The 14,597-nt window shown below is 36.7% G+C and overlaps 1 long non-coding RNA gene across 1 annotated transcript in view; it reads left to right on the top strand.

The window, feature by feature from the left end:
• LOC105089853 (uncharacterized) overlaps positions 1-14,358 on the top strand; it is a 65,645-nt gene extending 51,287 nt beyond the window's left edge. The window contains exon 4 of the long non-coding RNA XR_010379878.1: positions 14,220-14,358. This is a non-coding gene — a long non-coding RNA (uncharacterized LOC105089853). The remainder of the gene's footprint in view (positions 1-14,219) is intronic.
• Positions 14,359-14,597: the final 239 nt, after the last annotated feature.

Here is a 14,597-nt window from a genome sequence, read left to right as displayed (position 1 = left end):
TAGCATGCAAATTCATATCGAGTTATCAAGATAAAATCCTTTTATTTTCTTACAGAGTTTCATACACTGGGACCGCCCCTAGGAGACTGCCTAATCTCAAATTCTCTAAGTGCTTTAATGGGAAATAGTCAAGCCTTATGTGTTAGTTTTCTATTATAGCTGTCTTAACAAATTACCACAAATGTTTAAAACAACATAAATTTATGTTTTTTTTATTAAGCCAGACACTGAGGTCTCACCGAGCTAAAATAAACTTGGCAGTGCTAAGTTTCTCTCTGGCAACTCTAAAGGAGAGTCTATTTCCTTGCTTTTTCTAGCTCTAGGCTCAAGTTCCTTTCTAGTATCCACATTCCTTAGCTCGTGGCCTCTTCCACCATTTTCAAAGCAAGCAGCTACATTGAGTTCTTCTCGTGCTGCCATCTCTCTGGTTCTGTGCAGCAAGAAAAGGTTCTCTCCTTTTAAAAATTCAGGTAACGAGTCTGAGTCCATCAGATAATCCAGGATATTTTCCCATTTAAAGATCCTTAAATTTAGGCACATCTGCAAAGTCCCTTTTGCCATGTAAGCGAATCACAGGTTCTGGGGATTAGGGCGTGGACGTATTTGGAGGAGAGGGTTCATTATTCTGCCTTCCATACCTTGATAGACATGCATTTGCTAACCCCTTTTTCTTCCTCATCTCTCTGTCTGTGCTGATAGCAATGGACATTCTGTCTTCTCTTCACTCCCTTCTTCAGGAATTTCATTTACTCTCATGCATTTGACACTACATATAATGAGGATGATTTTTTTTTTATTACCGACACACGATGAATTGTGTATTTTGTCTTTTAATTTCAGTTAACAATGTGAAGTCACTAATCTACTGTTACTTAGTTTCATTTATATAACCTGTAAATCAGTTGTTAAACAGGCTAAGTTTTAGCTGATTTAGTAGTTTGTAGCAACTATGTACAAACTGATTGTTTTATTAGCTAAAAATATTGATGTAAATAAATGAGGAATTTTAATCTAGAATTCCATCTTCTAACTGATGAAAGGACTGATTTTCTGTTAGAGCCAAACTGCTTTCCACTTGAGTCTCTGATTGGCTGTATAAGAATATGGACTAAAATTTAACTATATTACAGGAACAGGAGTGAAGGGTAGGGAGATTAGAGGTTTGGAATTAGGTTATTGTCCTTATTAGCGGTATTTGTCAAATCCTCCTGGTTTGTGGTCCTTTGATTTCAAGTCACTAAACTACTCACTTTAGAACTAGTGTTACCAAATGAAATTCAGACACTCAAATTTGAATTTTAAATAGTTTTTTAGTATAACTATGTCCTATGTAATATTTATGACATACTTATACCAAAAAAAAAAAAACAGTTGTTTTTCTGTATTTCAGATTTAACTGAGTATTCCATAGTTGTGTTTGAGAAATCTGGCAACTCTACTTGAAACTAAAATTTGCACCAGAAATGTAGTTGATATTTCTGACAATGATCAGGTTAAATTTGTCTTTACTTGTTCCCAGTAAATTTCTCACAAATACGCCGGAATTAAGGATGGGATGATGAAGCCATACAGCAATTAGGGAAGCAAGCTGACTGTAGTTTTTCCTCTTCTTTCCTGCTAGGAATTCTATGCGAAATTAGAAGTTTCTATGGGAAGTCCTAGTCCCTTGCATTTTAGTTTTTTGTTTGAAACACAGGCCACCTAATTCAGAAACATTTGCAAATGGAAGACGATGCAGACCAACTTTGGAATATAACTTTAAATATGGATGAGATTAGTAAATGCGGCAAAAGAACACAATATGGTTATCATTTGTGTCACTTTCCCACAACTTTATTTTCAACAAAACTATTTTTAAAGTTGCCACAGGTCAAATTCCCTTATCACTACCAGCTCTAAAAGCGACTGTACTTTCTCAGTTTTTGCTATCAGTTGGAATTTTTGATGTTTCAGATATCACTTGAAGCAAAGGGGCAGCTGGCTGGTTGCTTTATCCTTGGACTGTACAGAATGTTAGTTGAACAGGGACATTTTGCCAGGGGGTTCTCTCTACTAGATGTCTGGAGCCTTCACTTTACCTTTGCCGTCAACCCTAATGCTTTTTAGATAAGTATTTACATTTACATCATTAGTCAACTTTAGGCTTGTCGTAAATCTTTAGATCTCTGTAACCTTGCACATCTTCTTCCTCACCACCTAGTTTCCACATGTGGGCATGGCACCACCCTAGATTTTCTGTCATGAATTTTTCCAGAGACTTTGAATAGAGCCATTTCTCCTTTAGGAGCACCTTCTCATAGCTGCTGTCTTCTCTACCCCTCCTCTTTTAGGCAGCTATTATCATTTCTCCCAGGTAAGTCTTCCCTGGACCCCTTGAGCTGGCTCTCTGCCTGATTTCCTCTCTGACCTTTCCAACACTGTAGATTCCCTTCCATCTTGAGCTTTCCATGACCTGGGCCTCAGTTTCACAATCTTACAGATCTTCTTTAGCACCTGTTCCTTGGTAAGAGATCTTTGTTAAAGGATACAGGACACTGTGGGCCAGATCCCCTGCAAATCCAGCTGTGTCATTAAAAAGATTATAGGTTATGTCTAGAGCCAGAAACAAGTATGAGAGGCATGCAAGATCCAATCGGGACTAAAAGAACAGAAAAGTTTGCAGCTTTTCAGGATGCAGTAAAGAGATTAAGGGAATCAAATCAAAGCATGAAGGAAGTTAATTGCAACCAGGATGAGGGTACAGAATTCTAGCTATGCCAGTTTGGGGGTTAAAGTTGACTTGACAAATAGCTTGGGCTTGTTAACACAGTTTATATCAAAAAGGTATTCCATTTGTGGTTTCAGCAAAATCATGGTTATGCAGATCTCAAGTCCCACTTCCCAGTCTTAAATTTCTGAACTCTATGTAACTGTATCAAAGTCCTAGAACTTTAATTTAATCACTTCATTCTACCTGAGGTGATAAATCTCCATTAAGTAAGTAAATGTCTTGCTATTCAGAAAGCTTTTAAGAATAAAATATAAATACAATGAAATAAATCAAGCCCATGGTACTTTATGCTTTTATATAGGAACATTTTACACAATCATTAGAAAAATGTGTGTATTTGTTACTTGAGAGATTACACATGTGACTTCCATTTGAAATATGTATTTGATTTAACATTATTTATGGAAAATATGTAAAATACTTTGAATATTTTTAAAATCAGTTGTGCAATATTTAAGGATGATAGGACAATTGTAATTTACATTTTTTTGTAGATATAATTTATTAGATCTTTAAGAGTTATGTAGGAGCTGAGGAAGATCTTTCCTGTTGGGGTTGTAATTGTGTCTGCTCAGGCATTTGAAATGCTTACCAAAAATCAAATCTATTAAATGCATAATTTAAAATGTAGGATAAAATGTAATTAACTAAGTAAACAGAACTTCTCATGTGATTTAATCTGTTTGACAGAGTATATATGAATTTTCATATATAAAGAATATATGAAAATAGTTTTTCTCATTTACATGACAATTATTAGATTATTTTAAATGGACAATTTGGCTATTGATCTCAAAGACTTAAAAAAATTAAATTAAAATAAATTGAATATTAAGACAAATAACTGTAGATAGCCCTATCTGAACACAAACTGAAACACCCAACATAGCACTTAAACACAGTATGTTTTCCCTTCCCTAATTTGTTTTACTGCTGCCAGAATACAGTAAACGGCTTTCTGTTCTTCCCTAAATATTTCTTTTTCTTCTGAGCCGGGTTGAAGTTCTGCATCTTCAGAATATCTTCCTTAAAATACAACTCTCAATGATTATTTCTTGCTTTGAACTTCTAGTTCTCTTTTATCTGCTTCATTCACTTTGGACTGAACTGTTAGAATTTTCAGGCGGAACAGTGTCTCTTAACGCACCGGAAGGCAACATCTTTGCATGTTTATGACTTCTGTTGCACTATTAGGTAGACAGTTGTCTGCATCAAATCCTTGACTGAGTGATTTTAAATATTTCAATAACTCAACAAAATTTTTGTTTTATTTCACAGTGCAAAACATTTTTACTTTTAGCATCTTATTGGGATATAATTTACTCACCATAAAATTTTCCCATTGAAAGTGTACAGGTCAATGATTTTTAATAAATTTATAGAGTTGTGTAACCCTTGCCACATCCAGTTTTTTTTTTAAGGTAATTTATGTAAAAATTTTTGAAAATTTTATTGAAATATAGTTGATTTACAGTGTTATTTTCTGGTGTACAGCATAGTGATTCAATTATACATATATACTTTTTCATATTCTTTTCTATTATATGTTATTACAAGCTGTTGAATACAGTTCCCTGTGCTATATGGTAGGACTTTATTATTTATCTATTCTGTACATAAGCTAATCTCAGACTCCCAATTTATCCCTCCCCACCCTTTCCCTTTTGGTAACCATAAATTTGTTTTCTACATCTGTGAGTCTCTTTCTGTTTCATAAATAAGTTCATTTGTGTCATTTTTTTTTTTAGATTTCACATATGTGATATCATGTGATATTTGTATTTCTTGGAATAACTTCACTTAATATGATAATCTCTAGGTCCATCCATGTTGCTGCAGATAGCATTATCTCATTGTTTTTTATGGCTGAACAGTATTTCATTTTATATATATATATATATCACATCTTCTTTATCTAGTCATCTGTCGATGGGCATTTAGGTTGTTTCCATGTCTTGGCAGTTGTAAATAGTGCTGCTTTGAACACTGGGGTGCATGTATCTTTTCGAATTAGAGGTTTCTACGGATATATGCCCAGGCATGGGATTGCTGGACCATATTGTTAACTGTATTTTTAGTTTTTTAAGGACTCTCCATACTGTTTTCCATAGTGGCTGCACCAAATTACAGTCCCACCAACAGTATAGGAGGGGTCCCTTTTCTTCACACTGTCTCCAGCATTTATCATTTGTGGACTTTTGGATGATGGCCATTCTGACTGGTGTGAAGTGATACCTCATTGTAGTTTTGAATTTAATTTCTCTGATAATTAGTGATATTGAGCATCTTTTCATGTGCCTATTGGCCATCTGTATGTCTTCATTGGAGAAATGTCTTTTTAGGTGTTCTACCCATTTTTTGACTGGATTGTTTGTTTTTTGTTATTGAGTAGTGTGAGCTGTTTGTATACTCTGGAAATTAAAATCTTATCAGTTGCATCATTTGTAAATATTTTCTCCTGGTCCATAGGTTGTCTTTTCATTTCATTTGTGCTTTCCTTTGCTGTACAAAAGTTTATAAGATTAATTACGTCCCATTTGTTTGTTGTTGCTTTTATTTCTATTACCTTGGTTGACTGACCTAGGGAAACATTGCTACGATTTATGTCAGAGAATGTTTTACCAATGTTTTCTTCTAGGAGGTTTATGGTGTTCTGTCTTAAGTTTAAGTCTTTAAGCCATTTTGAGTCTGTTTTTGGGAATGGTGGGAGAGAGTGCACAATCCAGTTTTAAAACATTTCAGTCACCTCCTCCTCCAAGAAAAAATTCCTTTGTCCTTATTTGGAGTCAATCCTTATTCCTATTTCCAGCCCCAGGTAATCACTGGTCAATTTTGTCTTTATAAATTTGCCTCTTCTGGACACTTTATGCAAGCAGAATCATATACTGCATAGTTCTTTGTGTCTGACTCCTTTCACTGAGAAAAATGTTTTTGAGGCTTATCTATACTGTAGCATATATCAGTATTTTGCTCTTTTTTATTGCTGAATACTATTCCATATATGGATATACCATTTTGTTTAATCATTCACCAGCTGAAGAACATATGGGTTGTTTCCAGTTTTGGGCTATTGTGAGTAACACTGCTATGAACATTTATGTACAAATCTTTGTGTGAATATATGTTTTCACTTTCTTGGATAGATTCTTAGGAGTGAAAATGCTGGGTCATACGGCAAACTTATGCTTAACTTTATAAAACACTACCAAACTATTTTCCAAAGTGGCTATGCCATTTGTAATCCCACAACAACAAACATTCTGAGGACTACTCTTTTTCTAGACTCTGCTGGTTTCTGTGGTTTCAAAGACAACCCATAGTCCCTGCTTCCTGGGGGTTCATAGTCTAGTACAAATGAGTAAATTTTCCCAGATTTGGTTTTTTTGGTCTTGTGAAAGACAGGAATGCATTTGATTGTAAGTCGCATAATATTTGATTATCAAATTATCAATATTTCAATATTAAAGATATTTAATGATCTCAGATGATAAGAAGTCTAAAGATAAATATCTCAACTTGGGAGCAGCTGTCCAACAGTATATCAGTGGCCAATATTCTTTGCATCTTTCCTTTCTGCTGTCCTCTGTGGGTTGAATTTTCATTCTAATGTTTGTCATACAAGATTTCAGTATGGCTATGTAGCTCCAGGAATTGCATCTTCCAACTATTGCATTCACAACCAGAAGAAGATATAGTCCTCCTCAGCATTTTTCCTTTTATTATGGATAAATTCCTTTCAGAAATCATCCCCCATAGAAAATTTCCCTTATATCTGTTTGACTGATGCTGGGTTACATACCTACTTGTAACCCAGTCTCTATCAAATAACAATGGGTTACTATGCTCACTTACTCTAGGGCTGGGTGAGACATACGTGTTGAATCTCATGATTCTTTGGACAGTGTTTAGAATCCACACTGGGACCATCACTTTGAGCCTCAGTTTCCTGTCCTGAAAAAACAAGGGGATTAAAGTTAAACCTCCGAATATTTTTTCCAGCTCAAACAACACCTTGGCATATTAAGGTTATTCAAATTTTCCCTTTCAAAATTCGAATTTTTTTTCAAAATTGGGAGTTTGAGATACTAACTAATATATATAAAATAGATAAACAACAAGTCCATACTGTATAGCACAGGGAACTATATTCAATATCTTGTAGTAACTTATAGTGAAAAAATATGAAAAGGAATATATGTATCTTTATGTATGACTGAAGCATTATGCTGCACACCAGAAATTGACACAACATTGTAAACTGACTATTTTAGTTAAAAATATATATATATATATATATACACATAAAAGCAGAAGTGAAGAAGTGGGCAAGACATTTTTCTTTTTGTCTTCAGGCAAATCCACTTTTTTCTCCATCTGATTTCATTTGGATCATATCTTAGATCTTAATATACTTGTTTTTAGATAGCATTGAGAGAATTCAAATCATGATCTTCAATACTAAAACTCCATTGTTTAAAATTGTCTTTGTGGTTGGCTTGTCTGCTATTTTAAAAGCAGTATGATGCTTAAATATTCCAGCTGCTAAATAGGACAGGTGTCTGATGATCCTCAGAGCAGTTGTCTAAAAATAGAACTTCAGCCTGGAATATATTCTCTGGCATAGCCATAAGCAATCACCACTATAATTAATGTAAATTAACACCAGGTAGCTTTTTTGGTGAATTTTAATGCAGTACATTATTTACCAAAAAAAAAAGGGTCAATTCTTTGAGATTAGAACCTGGAGATTTACGATTTAGGGGGAATTTTTTTTAGCTTGCTGCCAAAAGGGTATGGCACAAAAATATTCTATGCCAGGGGATATCCATTTGGTATTTTTCCTATGAACTTCTGAATGTAAGTGGCATGCTGAAATTAATTTTATTGGACTTCACAAAGATGACAGGTATTGTGTTTTGTGAGATGATAGAAATCTGATGGAGATATGAGGACAAAGGATGGGCATTATGTAGCACTTACATTGAACTCACTAATTTCTCAAGCGTTTTACTTGCTTTATCTCACACAATCCCTGCAGAAAACCTATAAAGGAAGTACTACTATCCTCATTTTGCAAGTGGGAAAATGGAGTGACTAACAAAATTTTCCAAGCACACAGTTATTAATTTATTTTTTTACTTTTTTTATTGAATTACAGTCAATTGCAATGTGTCAATTTCTATACAGTTATTAATTGATAAAACTAGGATTCAAACCCAGATTTAACTAATTTCAGAGCCATGCTGCTAACCACTGTGCATACTGCTTAATATGAAGTTATGGTTGTTAGTTTTTAAAAAAGTATTTTTGAGATATGTTAGCTATTATTTTAATGTCAGAAAAGTACAGTTTAGTTGCTAATAAAGAGTGCAGTAAAATCACAGAATAGATAGTATACATAAGTCTTAAAATAACTTGGTGTATTGGGGTAAAATGTATCAAAACAGCCAAGCTCAATGGAGGATTAAGAACTCTTAGCAGAGGTCAATTACTTTGGGGGTTTACGAGTGGGTTGGAGTATGGGAAGTTGTATAGAATAAGGGGGAGACAATGTAGTAGTTAGAAAAAGAAATGGAAATAGGTAGAAGTTAGAGGTCAGCTAAAAAAGGCAAAATGAATTACTGGAGAGGAGCAATGAATGTAGCATGGGAGAGCCACGATGGCAGATCAGGAGTCCAGGGTCTTGTTCTAGCTGGGGAATAGAAGTAACGTATAAACTGGAAGCTGGAGTCAGTACAGAGATGCACCCCTATTGTTAAAGCCAGAGATAAGAGCTGGGTAAAGGAAGAACTAGGGCCCTACAGGAAAGAGTTAGATGGGCTAGGAGGAGAAGAAGGTTTGTGGAAAATATTGTGTAGTAATTTTAAGCTGAAACTGACATCTGTAGTAAAAGCAACATGCTTGAGCACAGAATTAAATGGACAGAACAATGTGAGGATGTACCGTGGTCTTATATCCCTTTGCACTTAGTCTGTAGGAACTGTGAAGAATGCATCAGTGGCTGTGGAGCCCAAGGATTTGGGTCAAGTGCTGGATAGGCTGTTTACTATTAATCGGTATGATGTTAGAGTTACACTCTCTAAGCCTCAGTTTCTTCATCCATAAGAAGAGTTGTGTTTACATTAAATGTAATAAGGTGTGTGAAAGGGTTGAAACCTGATTGTTTCCTGTAATACTATTCTTAAAACATTTTTAATGAAAAAATTAATGATTATTTAAATTAAAAGATCCAAAAAGGATAAAAAGTTATACAGTAAAAAGTGATTCTCTATCCACCTATTACACTTAGTCCTATTCCCTAGAAGCGTGACTTTTCCCTAGTCTCATGTCGCCTTCCAAAAATATTGAATTATATATAAAATCTCCCTATTTAGTTTTTACATGATTGGAGATATTCTACACATTGCTTTTTTCACTTAATAGTATGTTCTGGAGATTATTTTATAACAGCACATGTAAACATACTTCATTATTATAATAGTTTCAAAGTATCAATTTATTTAAACAGTTCCCTCTTGATGGACACTTAGGTTACATTCAGACCTTAGTTTATTAGCAAGCACTGTGCAATTTAACAAACACTAAATATTTAACTTTTAATTAAGCCCGATTTTTAATATTATTAGATAACTTAGAAAAGATTTTTGCCATTAAAGAACTCACAACCCAGTTAAGTGTAGTTGGCTGACAGTTCATGGCCTGTACACAAGAATCCAACCAACGTCACTTTTATCCTGGTTCCTTCTCAAAGAATATACATAACAATGTATCTTTGAATTATTCCATGGAAACTGAGGCCCCCACCCAGGTGGAAGACGTTAACTTCAGGCTGAGCACAGGAGTCCTGAAACACCGCCCTGTTACCTCACCAGCAGTGAATCAGAAGGCAGTCACACACCCTGCAGATCTCACACCGAATTTTACCTATAAAAATTCCTCACAGAAAACCATTAGGGAGTTCAAGGCTTTAAGCACCAGCCACACATTCTCCTTGCTTGGCCCTGCAATAAATCTTTCTCTACTTCGAACTCCTATGTTTTGGCTTGTTTGACCTCACTGTGTGTCAGGCATGAAAACTTGTGTTTGGTAACACAGCCACCACCACAACCTAATTTTAGAACCTTTCCATCACCCTAAAAAGTCACTCCCCATTCCTACGCCCAGCCCTAGGAAACTACTAATCTAATTTCTGTCTCTCTATAGTTGTAGAGCAGTTAAAAAAATTTTTTTTTACTTCTATCCACAATAACAGATATGTTTAATATCCAAATCATAGATGCACATGTAGACAGAACAAAAGTTTCATAAATAAAACTCTTACTCTGTTCAGTGTACTCTGATATAGTCCATTTTATTACCAAAATTGATTTTATGGTCCACTGATAAGTTTTGACCCCTAGTTGAAATACTCTGTCCTAGAGGGTCTACCCTAGGTAAAAATAAAACCAAACTAAACCTTGAAGCATATGGCTTCCTTATTTAACAGCTAAAGAAACAGAAATGTGACTTGCCCAAGGCAAAGGTTAAGATTAGAATTCAGTTCTCTTTTGTCCTTGGGCAGTTCATTCTACTTCTGATTTACATGACATAAGAACAAAAAATTATTGAACAGACAGGACAAAACTTGTTTAATGTGTTATCGTTTGGGGCAGGAGAGAAGAAATTTTATTCTCCCTGGGGGATGGGAGAGCATGGCTGGCAGAGCAGGTGTGAGGTTACTCTGGACCACTAGAGGAAAGCACGCCTGTTGCAAGGTGACCAAAATCGTGCCCTGGAGGCCACAGCCTGGGGCTAATTGCCTTGCAGGCTATTAGAGTTGAAGCTAAGCAGCCTTTTCCACTGAGCTATCTCTTGTGGCTCTGTTGCCCAGGAGGTTCTGGCATGATCAAGAATGTTTATAATCTCCAGCAGCAACTCTGCAGCCCAAGCAGAAGCTCCTTCATTTGCTTTCTGCAGTGCCTGCGAACTGTCACCCATCTGCATTCAGAGTACATGCCTACAAGTGCACTGTCATTCCTGTTTGCTTTGCTACTTGTTGATTTGTTAGATCTCCATAGACTGCAGAAGAGTCAGTGTGATGACCATGATACCTGTTGCCTGGGATCCATATTTTGGGTAACAAGTAGCAAATTGGAGAGTGATGGTAGGTGTCAATGTTAAGAACTCAGACGTTAAGCAATTAATCACTCAAATAACTGATGATAACTGAGAAGAGCATTATGAAGGAAACATACAGAATGCCCTGAGATCTCACAACAGGGGTTACCTGACTAGGCCTGATGAATGACGGAATCCAAACTTTTACCATTCTATCTACAAGATGGGAGAGGGGAGTGTTTCACATTTCTAAAAGTGTCCAAGACAGCCACTCCTGAGCTTTGAATGTGGCTGAGTAGATGAATGTAGTGTAATGGGAAATTTCCAGAGCCGTTCTCAGCTTCTTTGGTAGGGAGATGTATGATTACACATTTTGTCAACCAAAGCGTTTATGGAGAGGAGTCACAATGAATGAGGATTCCATTTCAGGTTCCAATCCCAGAACTTCTTACAACTACTTAGCTCCTAGGAATGGAACTAAGGGTAAGTTAGCGAATATGCTGTTTATATTCTCATCAGAGGAAAGAACCACATATACAGGAACTCCATGCCATCGGGCTTGACCAGAGTGTGGAAGGACTTGGGGAATGAAAAAAGTTGGATGCACAGTTCTTGTAGAGAACTGAGAAAATGAGAAAACGGCGCAACACAGAATTCCAATGAGATGGAAGAGAATTGAAGCCTGAGTCAGGAGAATAAGAAGTAAAGGAAAGTGACAAGAGGAAGAAGATAAAAAAATCTACCCCTAGGAGAGGTAAACAGAACAAATGTGAGCCTCTTCATACTGAGAAGTGCAATACAATCTGGACTGTCTGGAGAAGTAGCATGCCTTCTCCTGCGAATAATGGGGAATCAATACCTGGCTCGTGAGAAAGGAGAGCAGAAGAACGTGAACTAGATGAGAGAAGGAAAAAAAAAAGGAAAAGAATATGAGACAAATAGTGGAATACTAACCTGGGGAGAATTATGATTCATCAAGGAGGGCCTTAAGTATTATTAGGTGAAAATTAACCTTTAGAATGAAAAACAGGCGTTGTGATTCCCTGTAGGTGCCAATATGCAGATTTGATGTGGTTTGTCTTTCCACAGTAAAACAGTTGGTGTAGAAAGTCTAAAGAGACTTGTTTGAGCCCATTTGTTGGAAAAGGAATGAGTTTGGAAGCATATTTGGTCAAGAAGTTTCTAGTAAAAGAAACTGATGGATCTTAGGCACAGGAAAATTGTCATTCACTTTTCCTAATCAAGTTCTGTGACTTTAGATGAGTGATAAATATTTAAAAGGTAAGGACTAGTTACCAAGATGGGATCGGAGAATGGGATTTAGGTCTCTCATTCATGGTTGCGAATAATAAGATGGTAGACTTTTGGCTGGGGGTAGGGCACATCTTACTAGAATAGAGAAGAGTGCATTTGCCTGGTCTAGAGTTCTTTGAACTGAATCTGGAGGAAATGGAGAGAAGATGAAGAGAAACACCCAGCCCTCTGGGGAAGTGTTGGTTGACACAGAAATAATATTGTGTGAGCTACTCAGGTTTTGACAAGTGACAATTGGCAGGGCACCAAAAATAACCCTTGAAGCCTTAGACATCCATCTCTTGTGTAATACGGGTATAGATAGCAAACAAGGTGAACAAAATGAGCCTAAGACCATAATCATCCATGTGAATTCAGATGCATCACTCAGTGTACTATGCCAAAGCTCCCACTGGAAAAGGGCAGTGGCATGGGGAAGGGAGTAGAGATGATGATGTGTGTCAAGAAGCTATGTATCTGAAAGGGAGTCCTTTTACCTGCTCGTGCAAGCACGCTGAAGAATAGGAAAGAGAATGAAGGAAAAGAAAAGCATTTCCTTGTCCAACAAGTACAGTCGAGTCCATCTGGTGAGATGGATGTAATGAACAATGCATCCCTGCTGCAGATCCTAAAATTGTCCCAGAGAAAATGTATGGTGGTGATAGAGCATTTCAGCTAGCCAGGCATCTGCCTGGATGTTTCACTTGGCTAAAGTTAATCAAGTTCTTGTCTGATCTTACTGACAATTACATTCACCAAAAAGTCATTCCTGTAAGTCAGCCGTACTATTTCTCATTCAATGTGTATACTCTGATGGCTTCAGCCCATTTGAATAGTATTTTCAGTTCTGGAGAACCACAAGACTAACACCAGGTCACAGCTCTTCCAGAATTTAAATAAAGTTTATGTTGGATAGTCAATTGACTAAAATGATAAAAATAACCTAAAATGTTATGTTACCAATTTAGTAAATTTTCTTCTATTTGTTATTCTGATAGCTTTTGGAGTCTGCATCCTCCCCACCTCCCCCTTTTTTCCATTTCAATGAAGGGGGAATTTTGATTTTTCATTCAACATTACATTAAATGCAGGAGAGAGTAAGGGCACTGCAAGAAGGGAAAATGGGGTACAAGGCACCGTTTTTCAAAATAGTATGTCAATAAGAAAATGAAGTAAATAGGCCAGGTTAGCTGTGGTTGGCTGTTGATTTAATGAGAGAAGTAGTGGAAAATAATCTTGGGTAGATAGTTGGCAGGCAGACTGTGGAAGCCTTGAGTGCTAACTTAAGTTATTTAAATTTTATTTTCAAAGTATTGGAAGTCTGGAAATGTTTCAGCAGGAAGTGTCAAGATGAGAATGATTTTTAACATTAATTGGGTTACTATAGCTAGGGTAAATTTGAGGGACTAAGGGGGTTGGGGAGATACTGACAGCAAGAAAACCAGATAGAATAACACACTAGTGCAAGCAAGAGCTGGAAAAGACCGGAACTAGACTGATGATAGTGGTAGTGGAAGAGAGATGAGACAGAGAGAATATGCAGAAGAATTTTCAGGATTTGGTAAGGGAGAAAGGGAGATGTGCGATTAGGCTGAAATTTGGAGTTCAGGTGACCAGGATAATGAAAGAGAAGATGAAAAATGAAGTTATTGATGTATGACTTCCTGGTGCTGGCAGAAAATCCAAGTGTGGAAGTCCAAGAAGCAATCTGAGATAAGAGAAGGCAGACAGGATTAGAGGATGGAAGTGGAAATACAGATTTTGAATTCATTTTCACAGAGCTATTAAGCTGAAGCTACAAGAAAATGAGCTTTAAACCTTTCATGCTGTTAGAACTATTTTTACTAAATATTTTTCTTCCAGCAAATTTTGTTGAAGTTAGGTTTTTTTCATACCTTTATCAGTCACAGAGTTCAGCTGTAGGCAACAAAGTCTAGCCCGTTTAAGCAGAAAGATGTTTGGCTCTTAAGAGGTTTGTAGAATCATTGTGGAGAAGGAAGCTGTAGAAAATAGTTCCTAGGTTGAACTTTAAGTAATGACTCCCTAAATCTCATTCCAGACCTGAGCATCACGGTGAGATGCTACCGCCTCCCTCCGCTAGGGCCAGAGTGTCTGGAGCAGGAGGCTCTATCCCTGCTGCTGTCCGCAGGACAATGCTGCATCCTTCACAGACCCGGCCAGGAAAATGTCCACAGAACCCTGCCTTTCTCTCCAGGAGAATGTTTCTGAATCAAAATCTTGGACCTTAAATTTAAAGGGACCAGATGGCATTTCTTAGCTTTCCAGCTTCTACATTCTAGAAGGGAGCTGGCCTTAATGTTGGGTAAGCCAATCCACAATATCCAACATAGTGTTTCAGCCCCATTTTTACAGTGAATGTCTGGAGTCAAGCTGAACTTTGGATTTGCATGACTCTCTTAATTAGATGAATGAGACT

Source organism: Camelus dromedarius, chromosome 3, assembly GCF_036321535.1.
Source record: "Camelus dromedarius isolate mCamDro1 chromosome 3, mCamDro1.pat, whole genome shotgun sequence".
Taxonomy (NCBI): Eukaryota; Metazoa; Chordata; class Mammalia; order Artiodactyla; family Camelidae; genus Camelus; species Camelus dromedarius.
This window is presented reverse-complemented; position numbering and strand designations above follow the sequence as displayed.